At 44.5% G+C, this 14,188-nt stretch overlaps 1 protein-coding gene across 2 annotated transcripts in view; it reads left to right on the plus strand.

The window, feature by feature from the left end:
- c12h3orf18 (chromosome 12 C3orf18 homolog) overlaps nt 1-14,188 on the plus strand; it is an 86,692-nt gene that overhangs the window by 16,025 nt on the left and 56,479 nt on the right. The window contains exon 2 of one of the 2 annotated variants that reach the window (XM_072581854.1): nt 13,393-13,470. The exons of the other annotated variant lie outside the window; for it this stretch is intronic. The gene's annotated coding sequence lies outside the window, so the exon portion shown is untranslated. The remainder of the gene's footprint in view (nt 1-13,392; nt 13,471-14,188) is intronic. 2 annotated transcript variants of the gene reach the window in all.

Below are 14,188 nucleotides of genomic sequence, written 5' to 3' on the forward strand. Positions count from 1 at the left end.
GTGGAAGGTACTGCATAAATGCATGCCCTACTTTCATTTTCTTCCTTGGTCTTATGTCCCTACCCTTGACCTCTATCTTGGCATAGTATTTGCCAGTGTTGAGAGTCTGGTGCTGGAAAAGCATAGGAGGTCAGGAAGCATCTGAGGAGCAGGAGAGTTGATGTTTCAGGCATAAGCCCTTCATCAGTACGAAGTCTGCAGCCTTCACTTTCTCCGCAGTGTTTGCCAGTCTGTAAAGGGTACTGTTGGTATGACGAGGAAGTTTGCAGATGACACGAAGATTGGTGGAGTAGCAGAAAGCATAGGGGATTGTCAAAGAATACAGGAGAATATCGATATGGAGAGTTGGGCAGAGACGTGGCAGATGGAGTTCAATCCAGGCAAACGTGAGGTGATGCATTTTGGGAAGTCTAATTCTAGAGAGAATTATACAGTAAATGAAAGAGCTTTGGGAAAAGTTGATGAGCAGAGAGATCTGGGAGTTCAGGTCTATTGTACCCTGAAGGTTGCTTACAGGTAGATAGAGTGGGCAAGTAGGCAAATGGTATGCTTGCCTTCATCGGACGGGGTATTGAGTATAAGAGCTGGCACGTCATGTTAAAATTGTACACTACGTTGGTTTGGCCACATTTAAAATACTGTGTACGTTCTGGTCACCACATTACCAAAAGGATGTGGACACTTTGGAGAGGGTACAGAGAAGGTTTGTGAGGATGTTGCCTGGTATGGAAGGTGCTAGCTATGAAGAGAGGTTGAGTAGGTTAAGATTGTTTTCATTAGAAAAAAGGAGATTGGGGGGGGGGACCTGATTGAGGTTAACAAAATCATGAAGGGTATAGACAAGCTAGATAGAGACAAGCTTTTTCCCAGGGTGTGAGATTCAATAACAAGAGGTCACGCTTTCAAGGTGAGAGGTGAAAAGTTTAAGGGAGATACATGCAACAAGTACTTCTGACAGAGGGTGGTAGGTGCCTGGAACGTGTTTCCAGCAGAGGTGGTAGAGGCAGGCACGGTAGATTCATTTAAGATGCATCTGGACAGATACATGAGGAGGTGGGGAGCAAAGGGAGACAGATGCTTAAGAATTGGGTGACAGGTTTAGACAGTGGATTTGGATCGGCTCAGACTTGGAGGGCTGAAGGGCCTCTTCTTGGGCTGTAAATTTTCTTTGTTCTTTGTTCTAGTATCTATGCTGCTAGGTAATGGCCTGGTGATAATTTTGCTCAACTATGGACCCAGGGCCGCAGCTAATGTTTTGAGGAACGTAACTTCCTACCAATTTGTGTCTTTGGCCGAACCTGCTGAGTTGTCCCAGTGATCACTGTTTTCGTTTCTGTTTTCCAGCATCCATAGTTCTTTGGCTTTTTTTGTCTAATGTTCTGAGGACCAGAGTTCACATCCTACCATGGGTGGCATGGTGGCTCAGTGGTTAGCACTGCTGCCTCACAGCACCAGGGTCCCAGGTTCAGTTCCAGCCTCAGGCGACTGTCTGTGTGCAGTTTATACATTCTCCCCGTGTCTGCGTGGGTTTCCTCCCACAGTCCAAACATGTGCAGGTCAGGTGAATTGGCCGTGCTAAATTGCCCCGAGTGTTAGCTGTATTATTCAGAGGGAAATGGGTCCGAGTGGGTTACTCTCCGGAGGGATCGGTGTGGACTGGTGGTGGAATTTAAATTCAATAACAACTGTGGAATTAAGAGCCTAATGCTGTGGATGGCATTGCACATTCTCCCCGTCTCTGTGTGAGTTTCTTCCGGATGTTCCGGTTTTCTCCCACAATCCAAAGATATGCAGGTCAGGTGAATTGGTCATGGGATAGGGTAAGGGGTGTGTGGGTCTGGATGGGGTGCCCTTCGTAGGGTTGCTGTGGATGCAGTGGGCTAAATGGCTTGTCCCCACTCCTGAGGGATTCTGTGATTGTCAGGGGTAAACACATCGGAATCACTGGTGTTTTATTTGGGGGGGATTAAACCACTGTCTGTACCTGGTCTGGTATGCAAGTAACTCCAGATGTGGTTAACTGTCTTAACTGTCCTCTGGGCAATTAGGAATGGGCAATAAATGTTGGCCCAGCCAGTGTCACCCACTTCCTGCGAGAGATTACAAAGACGTCTGAGACTCCCCGAATACTTCTTGTTGGATGCTGCCTGAACTGCTGTGCTCTTCCAGCACCACTAATCCAGTACTCCCCGAATACTGTCAACAGAAAGGTGTGTGTGCTTGACTCTTGGAAGGAGGAGCTGAAAATGTGTTGCTGGAAAAAGCACAGCAGGTCAGGCAGCATCCAAGGAGCAGGAGAATCGACATTTCAGGCATCTCTGATCTCCAGTATCTGCAGTCCTCACTTTCTCCTCTTGGAAGGAGGACCATGCTTGTTCATGGCAAGGACCGACAATTGGGAATTTTTAACTCCCAGAAGGATGTTGTGCTGAAGCTACTTCCTGGCTGCCCAGGAAACGGTCTTATTCATAATCACCTGCTGTAGGGACAGCAGAAGGATTCCCAGATTGATAATCAACCTGGTTGATCATGTTATGACACAACATCCCCGGCCAGCAAGTCAAGACTTAACCCCAGAGGTAGGGACACTACCTACTACACCGCAAAACCCTAAGAAAGGATGGAGATGTCACCATAGGGAGCCTCCTCTCTGATGGAGATCTGCCTCAGTTACATGTGGGTTAACCTGCCTCTGCTGGGGAAATGCCACCAGTTGGCTGGATTTTGCCACCATGATGTGGGCAGAGGTAAGTTGGGAGGCAGCATGCTGTTCAGCAAGGTGGGGAAGGAGGACCTGTTTGGGGATTATCAAGCACTAGGAACAAAATTTAAGGAACAGGTCCTCAAGGGTCATAATCTCCAGATTATTGTCCGAGCCACATGTAAATTGGCATAGGGATAAGAAAATTAGGGAAGTAAACACATGGCTAAGAGATTGGTGTGGGAAAGAGGGATTCCATTTCATGGGGGATTGGAATCAGTTTTGGAACTGGGGCGGGGGTCTGTACCATTGGGATGGTCTCCACCTGAACCGGTCTGGAACCATTGTTCTAGTGAAAAGGATAAATAGGGTGGTCACTAGGATTTAAAACAAGTGAGTTGGGAGGAAGGGAAAGGGAAAGCAACAGGAAGTATGATGGTAAATAAAAAGGTAAACTGCAGGTTAGCATGTGTACAGAAGGGTTTAACTCTAAGGTAGACTATGAAAGAAGCAAAAAGGAAGGAACTCAGGAGATGTTGGAAATCATGAAGGTAAGAAAGCTGGCATAAAGACACTTTACCTGAATGCTCATAGCATTTGTAATAAGGTCAATGAGTTAATGGCACAAGTCATTGCGAATGACTATGATGTAGCAGCTATTGCGGAGACATGGTTACAGGATGGTCACAACTGGGAGTTAAATATCCAGGGGTACCAGACTATTCTGAAGGACAGACAGGAAGGTAAGGGAGGTGGTATAACTCTGATATTCAAGGACGACATCAGGGTGGTGCTGAGAGATGATAGAAGTTCAATGTAGATTGAGGTTGAATCCATTTGAGTGGAAATGAGAAATTCTAAGAAGAAAAAGTCACAGATAGAAATAGTCTATAGGTCAGTAAATAATAACATCACATTGGGGCAGGCAATAAACAAAGAAATAACTAATACCTGTTAAAAATGGTACAGCAATTATCATGGGGGATTTTAATCTACATGTTGATTGGTCGAACCAGCTCAGTCAGGGTAGCCTTGAGGTGGAGTTTGTTGAGTGTATCTATGATAGTTTTCCTGAACCGAAGAGAGAGCAAGCTAACCTCGATCTGGTCCTGTGCAATGAGACAGGAATAATTAATGACCTCATAGTTAGGGGTCCTCTTGGAAGGAGCGATCACAGTATGGTTGAGTTTAGAATACAGATGGAGAGTGTGACGATAAAATCAATACCAGGGTCCTGTGCTTGGACAACAGGGGCTACAATAGAATGAGGGAGGACTTGGCTGAAGTAGACTGGAAACAAAGATTTTATGGGTGGGACAGTTGATGAGTATTGGAGGACTTTCAAAGCAATTTTTCAAAGTGCTCAGCAAAAGTATATTCCAGTGAAAAGGAAGGAACGTGAGAAAAGAGGTAATCTGCCCTGGGTGTCTAAGGAAATAAGGGAGGCTATCTCATTGAAAGAGAGGCATATGAAATGGCCAAGAACAGCAGGAAATGAGAAGATTGGGAAAATTTTAAAGATCAACAGAAAGCCACAAAAAGAGCTGCAAAGAAAAGTAAGATAGAACGTGAGAAAAAACCAGCACAATATAAGGACAGATAGCAAAAGTTTCTATAGCCACTCTTCTTCATTTTATATATTTAAGTAAACATTGGTCCTTCAGAGGATGAGGAGGGGCACTTAGTCATGGGATATGATGAAACGGCTGAGGCATTGAATAGTATTTTCAGTCAGACTTCACAGTGGAGGACACTAATAACACACCAGTAATTGAAAAAGAGACGAAGGCAGGCAAGGACCTAGATACAATCATTATCACAGGAGAGCTAGTGTTGGGTAAGCTAATGGTGCTAAGGATAGGTAGGTTTCCTCGTCCTGGTGGGATGCATCCCAGAGTGCTAAACAAGTTAGCGGGAGAAATAGCAAATGCGCTTGTGGTAATTTTCCAAAACTCACTGGATTCTGGGGCAATTCCAGTAGATTGGAAAACAGCAAATGTGATGCCAGTATTTAAAAAGTGAAGTGAACAAACGATGTGGAATTATAGACTGGTTAGCTTAACCTCTGTAGTGGGGAAGATGCTGGAGTCTATTGTCGAGGAAGAAATAGCAAGACGTCTAGATAGAAATTGTCCAGTTGGGCAGACGCAATATGGGTTCACGAAGGGCAGGTCATGCTGAACTAATTTGGCCATGCTAAAATTGCCTGTAGTGTTAGATGAAGGGGTAAATATAGGGGAATGGGTATGGGTGGGTTATGCTTCGGCGGGTCGGTGTGGACTTGTTGGGCCAAAGGGCCTGTTTCCACACTAAGTAATCTAATCTAATCTAATCTTTTAGAATTCTATGAAGGTATTACGAGTACGGTGGACAATAGGGACCCAGTGGATGTGGTGTACCTAGATTTTCAAAAGGCCTTCGACAAGGTGCTGTACAAGAGGCTGCTGCAAAAGATAAAGATGCTTGGCATTATGGGTAAAGTATTCACCTGGATTGAGGATCGATTGCTTCCTGTTAGTCAATGAGTGGGGATAAACGAGTGCTATTCTGGTTGGGAAATCAGTGACTAGTGGTGTGCCTCAGGGATCAGTGTTGGGATCGCAATTATTTGCAATTTTTATATAGAGGATTTGGAGTTGGGAACCTTGTGTAGTGTGTCAAAAGTTTGCCGATGACACGTGGATGAGTGGCAAAGCAAAGTGTGCAAAGGACTGTGAAGCTTTGTATAGGGTCTTAGATATTTGAAGTGAGGGGCAAAAGTCTGGCAGATAGAATGCAATGTAGGAGTAACAGTAAAAAGGATAATTATTTGAGTGGTAAAATTTGCGGCATTCTGCTGTGCAGAGGGACTGGGTGTCCTTGTGCAAGAATCACAGAAGGTTGGTCTGCAGATACAGCAAGTAATTAGGAAGGCAAATGGAATGTTGCCCTTCATTGCTAAAGGGATTGAGTTTAAAAGCAGAGAGGTTATGTTGCAGCTGTATAGGGTGCTGGTGAGGCCACACCTGGAGTACTGTGTGCAGTTTTGGTCTCCTTACTTGAGAAAGGATGTACTGGCACTGGAGGGGGTGCAGAGGAGGTTCACTGGGTTGATTCCAGAGTTGAGGGGGTTGGCGTGTGAGGAGAGACTGAGTAGACTGGGAGATGTATTCAAGGGAATTCATAAGAATGAGGGGGAATCTCATAGAAATGTATAAAATTATGAAGGGAATAGATGAGATAGAAATAGAGAGATGTTCCCACTGGCAGGTGAAGGTAGGACAAGAGGGCACAGCCTCAAGATTAGAGGGAGCAGAATTTGGACTGAATTGAGAATGAATTTCTTCACCAGAGGTTGTTAATCTATGGAATTCCCTGCCCAGTGAAGTAATTGAAGCTACTTCAGTAAACATTATAAGATGGATTTGTTTTGAACAATAAAGGAAATAAGGGATACGATGACACCATGGGTAAGTGGAGCTGAGTCCATGAAAGATCAGCGATGATTCTATTCAAAGGCGAAGTAGGGTCGAGGGGGCCAGACTGCCTACTCCTGCTCCTGGTTCTTAGGCTCTTATGTTAAATTTGGACTTGTTTACCATGTGCTTGAACTGTTCCCTTTTTGTGAGATTTTTCTAAAAGTGACTCCTCAAGGATGTGGCTTAACCTCCAGGAAGCAACAGGCCAATTTCCTCCATTACATAGAATAATGCAATCATGTTAGCTCACAGCAGGAGTAGACCATTTGGTCCCTTGATCCTGTTACACTTCTCAATAAGACCATGGCTGATCTGATTACTCTACAATCGCACCTACTGCTCACCCCTCTCCATAACCTATCACCCTCTTTTGCTCGTCAACAATTTCACCTGCTTCTGCCTTAAAAATATTCAAGGACTCTGCTTCCCCTTTGGAAGAAAGGGAGTTCTAAACTCTCATGAACCTTTTGAGAGAAACGTATTGCCCCATCTCCATTTTAAATGGGAAGCCCCTCGTTTTGAAACAAAAACCCTTAGTTCTAGATTATCACACAAGAGGAAACACATCCACCCTGTCAAGACCCCTCAGGATCTTCTGTGTTTCACCTTCTAAGTTCCCTCTGTGAACCCAAACAGCCCCAATCTTTCCCCATAAGGCAGTGGGCAGGTGGGCTGCTGGTTAGCTCACTCAGCCTGTTGGCTAGTGTTGTAGATCTGATTGACATGACTAGCTCGAGGTCATATCTTGGCTGAGGTAGACTTGGTACCTGTCTCCTTGCCTTATCCTCAGTAAAAAGAAAAATCACTTTATCACAGTTTGGCAAAAATCACCAAGGACCTTTCTTCAGAAAGATAACTGAAGGAGAAAGTTTTCCTTCCATCTGCAGTTTTCCAATGTTGCCCAGACTCCTCCCACACTGATGCCAGAGGCAGTGTCCCAGAGCTTGTATAAGGTCCAGAGGAGCTTCCTTTAAACATCTCCTGCCTGGTGTAGGAGATGGACAGGAAGTCACCTTGATTGAAGCCACAGGCCATCCTGTGAAGGGTCTTCTCCTCCACATGTCTGTCCATTTTGAGGCTGCATTGGTGGTTCCCAGCATGCCTCAGCAGTGCCTAACCTCCCTGGGAGGATCTCAGTCTCCCAGAACCTCAGGCATTCCCATCCAATTCTCTGGACTGTGCAGCCCTCCTGCACTCTCCGATTGGTCCGAACAATTTAAAAGGGACCTAAGGGGTAACTTTCTCATGCAGGTGGTGGTGCATGTATAGAATGAGCTTGTCAGAGGAAGTGGTGGAGGCTGGTACAATTACAACATTTTAAAAGGCATCTTGATGGGTGTTTGAAGAGGAAGGATTTGGAGGGATAGGGGCCAAGTGCTGGCAAATGGGACATGTTTAATTCAGGATTGTACTGTTTAACTCTATGACTCGGAGTGTTGTTTGAGCTGTACCCATTCAGGCAAGTGTGGAACATTCCAACCAACTCCTGACTTGTGCCTTGTAGTTGGTGGATAGGCTTTTATTCCTGTTGAAGGGCTTTTGCCCGAAATGTCGATTTTTTTTTTTTTGCTGCTCCTCGGTTGCTGCCTGAACTGCTGTGCTCTTCCAGCACCACTAATCCAAAATTTGGGGAAATGGGAGGTGACCTCCTCGCTGCGGAATTCCTTCTTACTCCTGATACTTACCTCAGAGAAGGACTTGGAGATGAAGGAGCAGCGCTTTAAAAGCTAGTGCTTCCAAATATACCTGTTGGACTATACCCTGGTGTTGTGTCATTTCTAACTTTACAGAGAAGGAGGTAACTCCCTTCAATGTAAGATTGTATACAGAACCAACACCATCAAAAATGAGCAAACTGGTCAATACACTTTGTGGAATCCTCCTGTGCTCAAATTTCCTGTTGCATTCCACTACATCACAGAACCACAGCCCAGAATTCACTGTGAGTTATTGATAGGAGCTCAACAGGTTAGAAATGTCTCGACTTGATTCATTTCCCATCAAGAGCAGATGTGTGTCACCACTGGAGGGCACTGTTGGGAAGGTTTTGTGACACACAATGAATGGCATTGTCAACCCAATTTGAACCTCAGGATTTAATCTTGAAATGTAGCAGATTGGCACAGCAGCCAGCAATATCCCGGATAATCCCCGAGGGTCTGCACATCTGTGCATCCAGAGAGGTGTTAGGGGGCAGTAGCACAAATCATCACAGCTGCTGCTGCTGCCCCGGTTACAATTTGCCCCATGACTCTCACGGTACACCGGTAGGTGGTGACTGTAACAGTGGGCAGTGTATCTTTGACATGGTTTCTCCACGTCTCGGCTATATACAGCAGACTCCTAGCGGAATTCCCGAGCTCCAACCTGCTGATAGAGTACCCATGCACAGTGATGGATTTCGGTAAAATTGTCAAATTGACTGATGTTGATGTTTCACGAGACTTGGCAACTTTCAATGCCGTAACCTCCTGGTAGATTTTTTTAAAAAAATCTAGGATTGAAAGGTACAATGTCCAAAAGGGTACGGCCCTGTGTGATTTTTACCCCCACCCCCCACCACAGCAAATTCAGAAGCAACATGTGTCACACTGGCATCTTAACTCTCCCACCACCACCACCCCCCCCCCCCCCCCCCCCCAACTTTATTACAGGTGCCCCTTCTAGGAACTGCTCTGGTTCATGAATTGCACCATTTATATTTATAGAACATAACCGTTGAGACGTAACTCCTACTTCAGCTGTTATGGCATTTCACAGTTTTAAAAATCGGTGGCAACTGAAAACAGTAACAGATATGCCCAATATTATCTGGTTTTAAAGAGACCGTTTAACAATGCAATGAAATTATAACCACAACTTCTCTCCCTGCCACCCAACCTGCCTGCCCAAAGAGCTTCTTTCTCTATGGTTTCTATTTATACAGCGGCACATCCCATTTTTGGCAATTGTTATGTCTTAAGATTTCAGTTTCACATTAACCACATTCTGTCCCATTTCTAGCATCCTGCAGTTAAAAAGCAAGGACTTGCATTTATGTAGTGCCTTTCACCACCTCGGGATGTCTTCGCAGCTAACCTTGTTACTTTTGTAACATGTAGACACTGAGGCTTCGCTGTATTGTGAAACCATCCTTCTCTTTCATCTACAGGCATTGCCTGGGCTGCAAACGGGTTTTGTTTGAGTTTGTTTTCAAGTCATAGAATCATAGAGATGTACAGCATGGAAACAGACTCTTCGGTCCAACCCCTCCATGCCGACCAGATATCCCAACCCAATCTAGTCCCACCTGCCAGCACCCAGCCCATATCTCTCCAAACCCTTCCTATTCATATATCCATCCAAATGCCTCTTAAATGTTGCAATTGTACCAGACTCCACCACTTCCTCTGGCAGCTCATTCCGTACATGTACCACCCTCTGTGTGAAAAAGTTGCCCCTTAGGTCTCTTTTATATCTTTCCCCTCTCACCCTAAACCTATGCCCTCTAATTCTGGACTCGCCGACCCCAGGGAAAAGACTTTGCCTATTTATCCTATCCATGCCCCTCATAATTTTGTAAACCTCTATAAGGTCACCCCTCAGCCTCTGACGCTCCAGGGAAAACAGCCCCAGCCTGTTCAGCCTTTCCCTGTAGCTCAGATCCTCCAACCCTGGCAACATCCTTGTCAATCTTTTCTGAACCCTTTCAAGTTTCGAGTTGTACGCAAGTCATAACACAATGCAGGATAATGTAAAGAAGCTGTTCATAAGTACAGGAAATATCCATATGTTAGACCTTTAAAATCGTACCCCTGTTTGAGATCACATTCACAAGTACAGGTTATTCTGCTATAACATGCATTTCGTCAATATGGATTTGCTGTAATGCAATTGACGAATCAGAGACACTGTTTCTAAAGCAGGAACGTTTAAAACCTGTGTTGCTATAACGCAATGGTATTGCCAACACTTTAAGTGCTATTTTTATTGCACGATTTTTATGTAGCACGGGTTCGCACAAGAACGCAATCATTGCATTAGAGCAGAAATGACAGTATGAGTGTTTGGTAAATCAGACATTTGTAAATCAGAGACCAGATTTCTTTTACTCCCGAAATGGGAGGTGGTGGTGTATCATGGGTAAGTTTCTGGAACAATAATCCAGAATCCCAGACTAATGTAATGGGGGATATATGTTTGAATCTTACCATGACAGATGGTGAATTTGAATAGTATGAAAACACCTGGAATTGAAAAGTGACCTAATGTTGACCAGGTAAGTCACTGTTGGTAAAAACCCATCTGTTTCATTGATGTCCTTCAGGGAAAGAAATCTGCCATCTTTACCTGGTCTGACCTACATGTGACTCCAGATCGGCAGCAATAAAATGTTAGCCTAGCCAGCAACACTCATCTTTGCAATCCAGTTCAAGACTTTACCTCTCATTAAAGAGGTTACCAATCCATTTGGTATTAAATAGACAGCAGTGCAGTGATAATTATCACGAGATGAGGTTTGTTTAAAAATTCACTCATGATATATTAGCATCATTAGGTGGACCAGCGTTTTTTGTTCAGAGGACAATTAAGAGTCAAGTGCATTGTAATGGGTTTGAAGCGCACATTCAACAGTGTGGCTTTAAAATGCAATGATTAAAAATGGAATATAAAGGAAGTGTCAGTGATGGAACTTCTGTACACCATCTGGTTCATTAATGTTCATTAGGGAAGATCTGCCATCCTTTCCTTTGTCTTTCAGAGGTAAAAATGTAATACTTGGAAATGCTAAAGTCGCCATGACAATTTGAACCTGTATGTATCATTTGGAGGTTTTCTCCTTCTGGTCTGGCCTCCCAGTGATTCCAGGTTAACAGCAGTGTCAGTTATTCTTAAATGCCCTCTGAAAAGGCAATCCTATCAATCCACTGAGCTTGAGGGCAATTGAGGATGGGAAACAAGTGCTGGCCTTGCTAGTGATACCTGTAGGCAAAAGTGAGGACTGCAGATGCTGGAGATCAGAGTCAAGAATAGAGTGGTGCTGGAAAAGCACAGCAGGTCAGGCAGCATCCGAGGAGCAGGAAAATCAACATTTCAGGCAAAAGCCCTTCATCAGGAATCAGTGATACCCATGTCCCACGAAACAATAACAAAACCAACATTTGAAACGAGCTGTGGTAACCAGCTACCTGCTAACAGAACTGCTTTATGAGACTGTTAACAGACTCACCGTGAGTAATTATTAATTTTGAATACTGACCAGCTTTAAAAGCATTAACTTAAAAAATAAATATGCTCATTGCCAATTGTATTATCTAAAGAACAAGCAGAATGTTCACCGATAGTCACACAGCACGGAAACAGACCCTTCGGCCCAACTCGTCCATGCCGACCAGGTTTCCTAAACTGAACTAGTCCCATTTGCCTACGTTTAGTACATATCCCCTCTAGACCTCTCCTGTCCATGTTCCTGTCCAAGTGCCTTTAAGTGTTGTAATTGTACTCACCTCTACCAGTTCCTTTGGCAGCTGGTTCCATCCTGTGTGAAAAAGTTATCCCTCCGCTCCCTTTCAAATCTTTCCCCTCTCACCTTAAACCTGTGCCCTCTAGTTTTGGACTCCCATACCCTGGGGAAAATGTTCTAGGCTATTCACCTTCTCTATGCCTTTCATGATTTTTTTTCAATCTCTATAAGGTCACCCCTCAGCCTGCAGGGGTAAAAAAACAAGCTCCCAGCCTCTCCAGCCTCAAACGCTGCAGTCTCAGTAATGTCCTTGTAAATCTTTTTTACATCCTCTCCGGTTTAAAATATCCTTCCTGTAGCAGAATTGTACGCAGTACTCCAAATGTGACCTTACCAATGTCTTGTACAGCTATAACGTGATGCCCAACTCCTACACCCAGTGCACTGATTGATGAAACATCTTCGTCATCACCCTGTCGACCTGCCAGACCTGCTGAGTTTCTGTGAAAGTGCCTGCATTGGGTTAACTTTGAAAGAAAAGATGAAGATTGCTCATTATCTGCACCCATATTAATGTTTATTTACCCTCCCCTGCAAAAACAGGATCTGGGCCAATGGGCTGAGGAGTGGCAGATGGAGTTTAATTCAGATAAATGCGAGGTGTCGCATTTTGGGAAAGCAAACCTTAGCAGGACTTATACACTTAATGGTAAGGTCCTAGGGCATGTTGCTGAACAAAGAGACCTTGGAGTGCAGGTTCATAGCTCCTTGAAAGTGGAGTCGCAGGTAGATAGGATAGTGAAGAAGGCGTTTGGTATGCTTTCCTTTACTGGTCAGAGTATTGAGTACAGGAGTTGGGAGGTCATGTTGTGATTGTACAGGACATTGGTTAGGCCACTATTGGAATATTGCGTGCAATTCTGGTCTCCTTCCTATCGGAAAGATGTTGTGAAACTTGAAAGGGTTCAGAAAAGATTTACAAGGATGTTGCCAGGGTAGGAAGGTTTGTGTTATAGGGTGAGGCTGAACAGACTGGGGCTCTTTTCCCTGGAGCGTCAGAGGCTGAGGGGTGACCTTTATAGAGGTTTACAAAATTTATGAGGGGCATTGATAGGGAAAATAGACGAAGTCATTTCCTTGGGGTCGGGGAGTCCAGAACTAGGCATAGGCTTGGACGGGTTGGACCAAAGGGTCTGTTTCCATGCTATACATCTCTATGACTCTAAATATGCCAAAGTGGAAACTAATGAGGGGACTGCTACTTCAGTGTTATAGTGACTTCAGTTGATAACTGCTTTAGCTGCTCTGGCACAATGGGATGGCAATAATATGAAGCTCTGGTGGTATTTCCAAGTGTAGGGGGAGGTGGTTAACTTGGACGGCTGGTTTGTGATGTAGAGTAGATTCACTTTCCAAACCAGCTGAGATCACTATAGAGCCCCTGCCTTCTCAGCTTCACCTCTTGCCTCAGGTGTGGTGGTCTTCAGTTGTGGCTTGCTTGCTTGCTTTCACGCACTCTCTGTAATCAGAGAGAAAAGTCCAATGGTCCTCTGAGAATGTGGCTGCTCCTACTGCCAAGGATCACTGTCGGCATTCTTGGAACTTTCAACCGAGTAGGATGGTCAAAAGCTGTTTGCAGTGACCCCAGTTGAAGATAGTCATGTGCGGGTCTCCTCCACGTCTTACTTCCATTTGGAAAGTTTATTCAACCCTGACCCTGACACTAACCCTAACCCTTTTGCAGGGTCAGCCCAAGCTGAAAAATGACCTTAGTCCTTGTCTCATTCCAGGACATGAACCACACTCTGGTTGTTTGATTCATGCCAGATCTCTGCTATAACCTGTGTCACTAAGGAAGTCGCTGAGAGGTATGTTTTTTCTCTTTGTTTTGACACACATTTGATTTTATTATATCCATCCTTTATATCTTTGTAAGCTTCAAGTGCAGTTTCCGGTGCTAAAGTTGCATCCGCTGTTCTTTATAGCCTGACCGAGAGCAGAGTGTACCCTGCAGAGTCAGCATTATGATGTGGTAGACATCAGTGGATTTCAGAGAATGTACCAGTAGCTAGGAACCATTTTTTTTAACATTTCCTGAGGTCACTGTCCAGGTATATCAGAACTGTCCAAAATCTCTGACTCCAACCCTTTTGGACGGAAGGAGGTAAATTCCCAACTAGAAATTCAAACTTCCCAAGCAATTCCCACTGAGTTATTGTGACCTGGGTGTGACTGCGATGCCTCACACACGGACTGGAGCGTTGCGACTTAGTTGCTATGATCATGTCTGGGTGTTGGCTGCTCTGTTGCCATTGTAATCCCAAAGAGCTGAAGAAAGCTGGAAAGAAAAGCACATTTTCATAAAGGAAAGAAAATAAAGGGTTAGCACAAGTCAAGAAATGTTTGTTTTCCCCATGCTGCCTGACACGATTTTCCTGTTAGGTCGAAGCTGTTTCATTTATAAATTAAGTTTTTGTTTCAGCTGCTAAACGTCCTAGTGACCGGGTGTCTTTTTGTTCCATTGTTTCACTCTGCCTATTAATGACTCTCAGTGACACACACTCATTGCTGCCACATCATCTCACA

The sequence above is a fragment of the Chiloscyllium punctatum genome, chromosome 12, assembly GCF_047496795.1.
Source record: "Chiloscyllium punctatum isolate Juve2018m chromosome 12, sChiPun1.3, whole genome shotgun sequence".
NCBI lineage: Eukaryota > Metazoa > Chordata > Chondrichthyes > Orectolobiformes > Hemiscylliidae > Chiloscyllium > Chiloscyllium punctatum.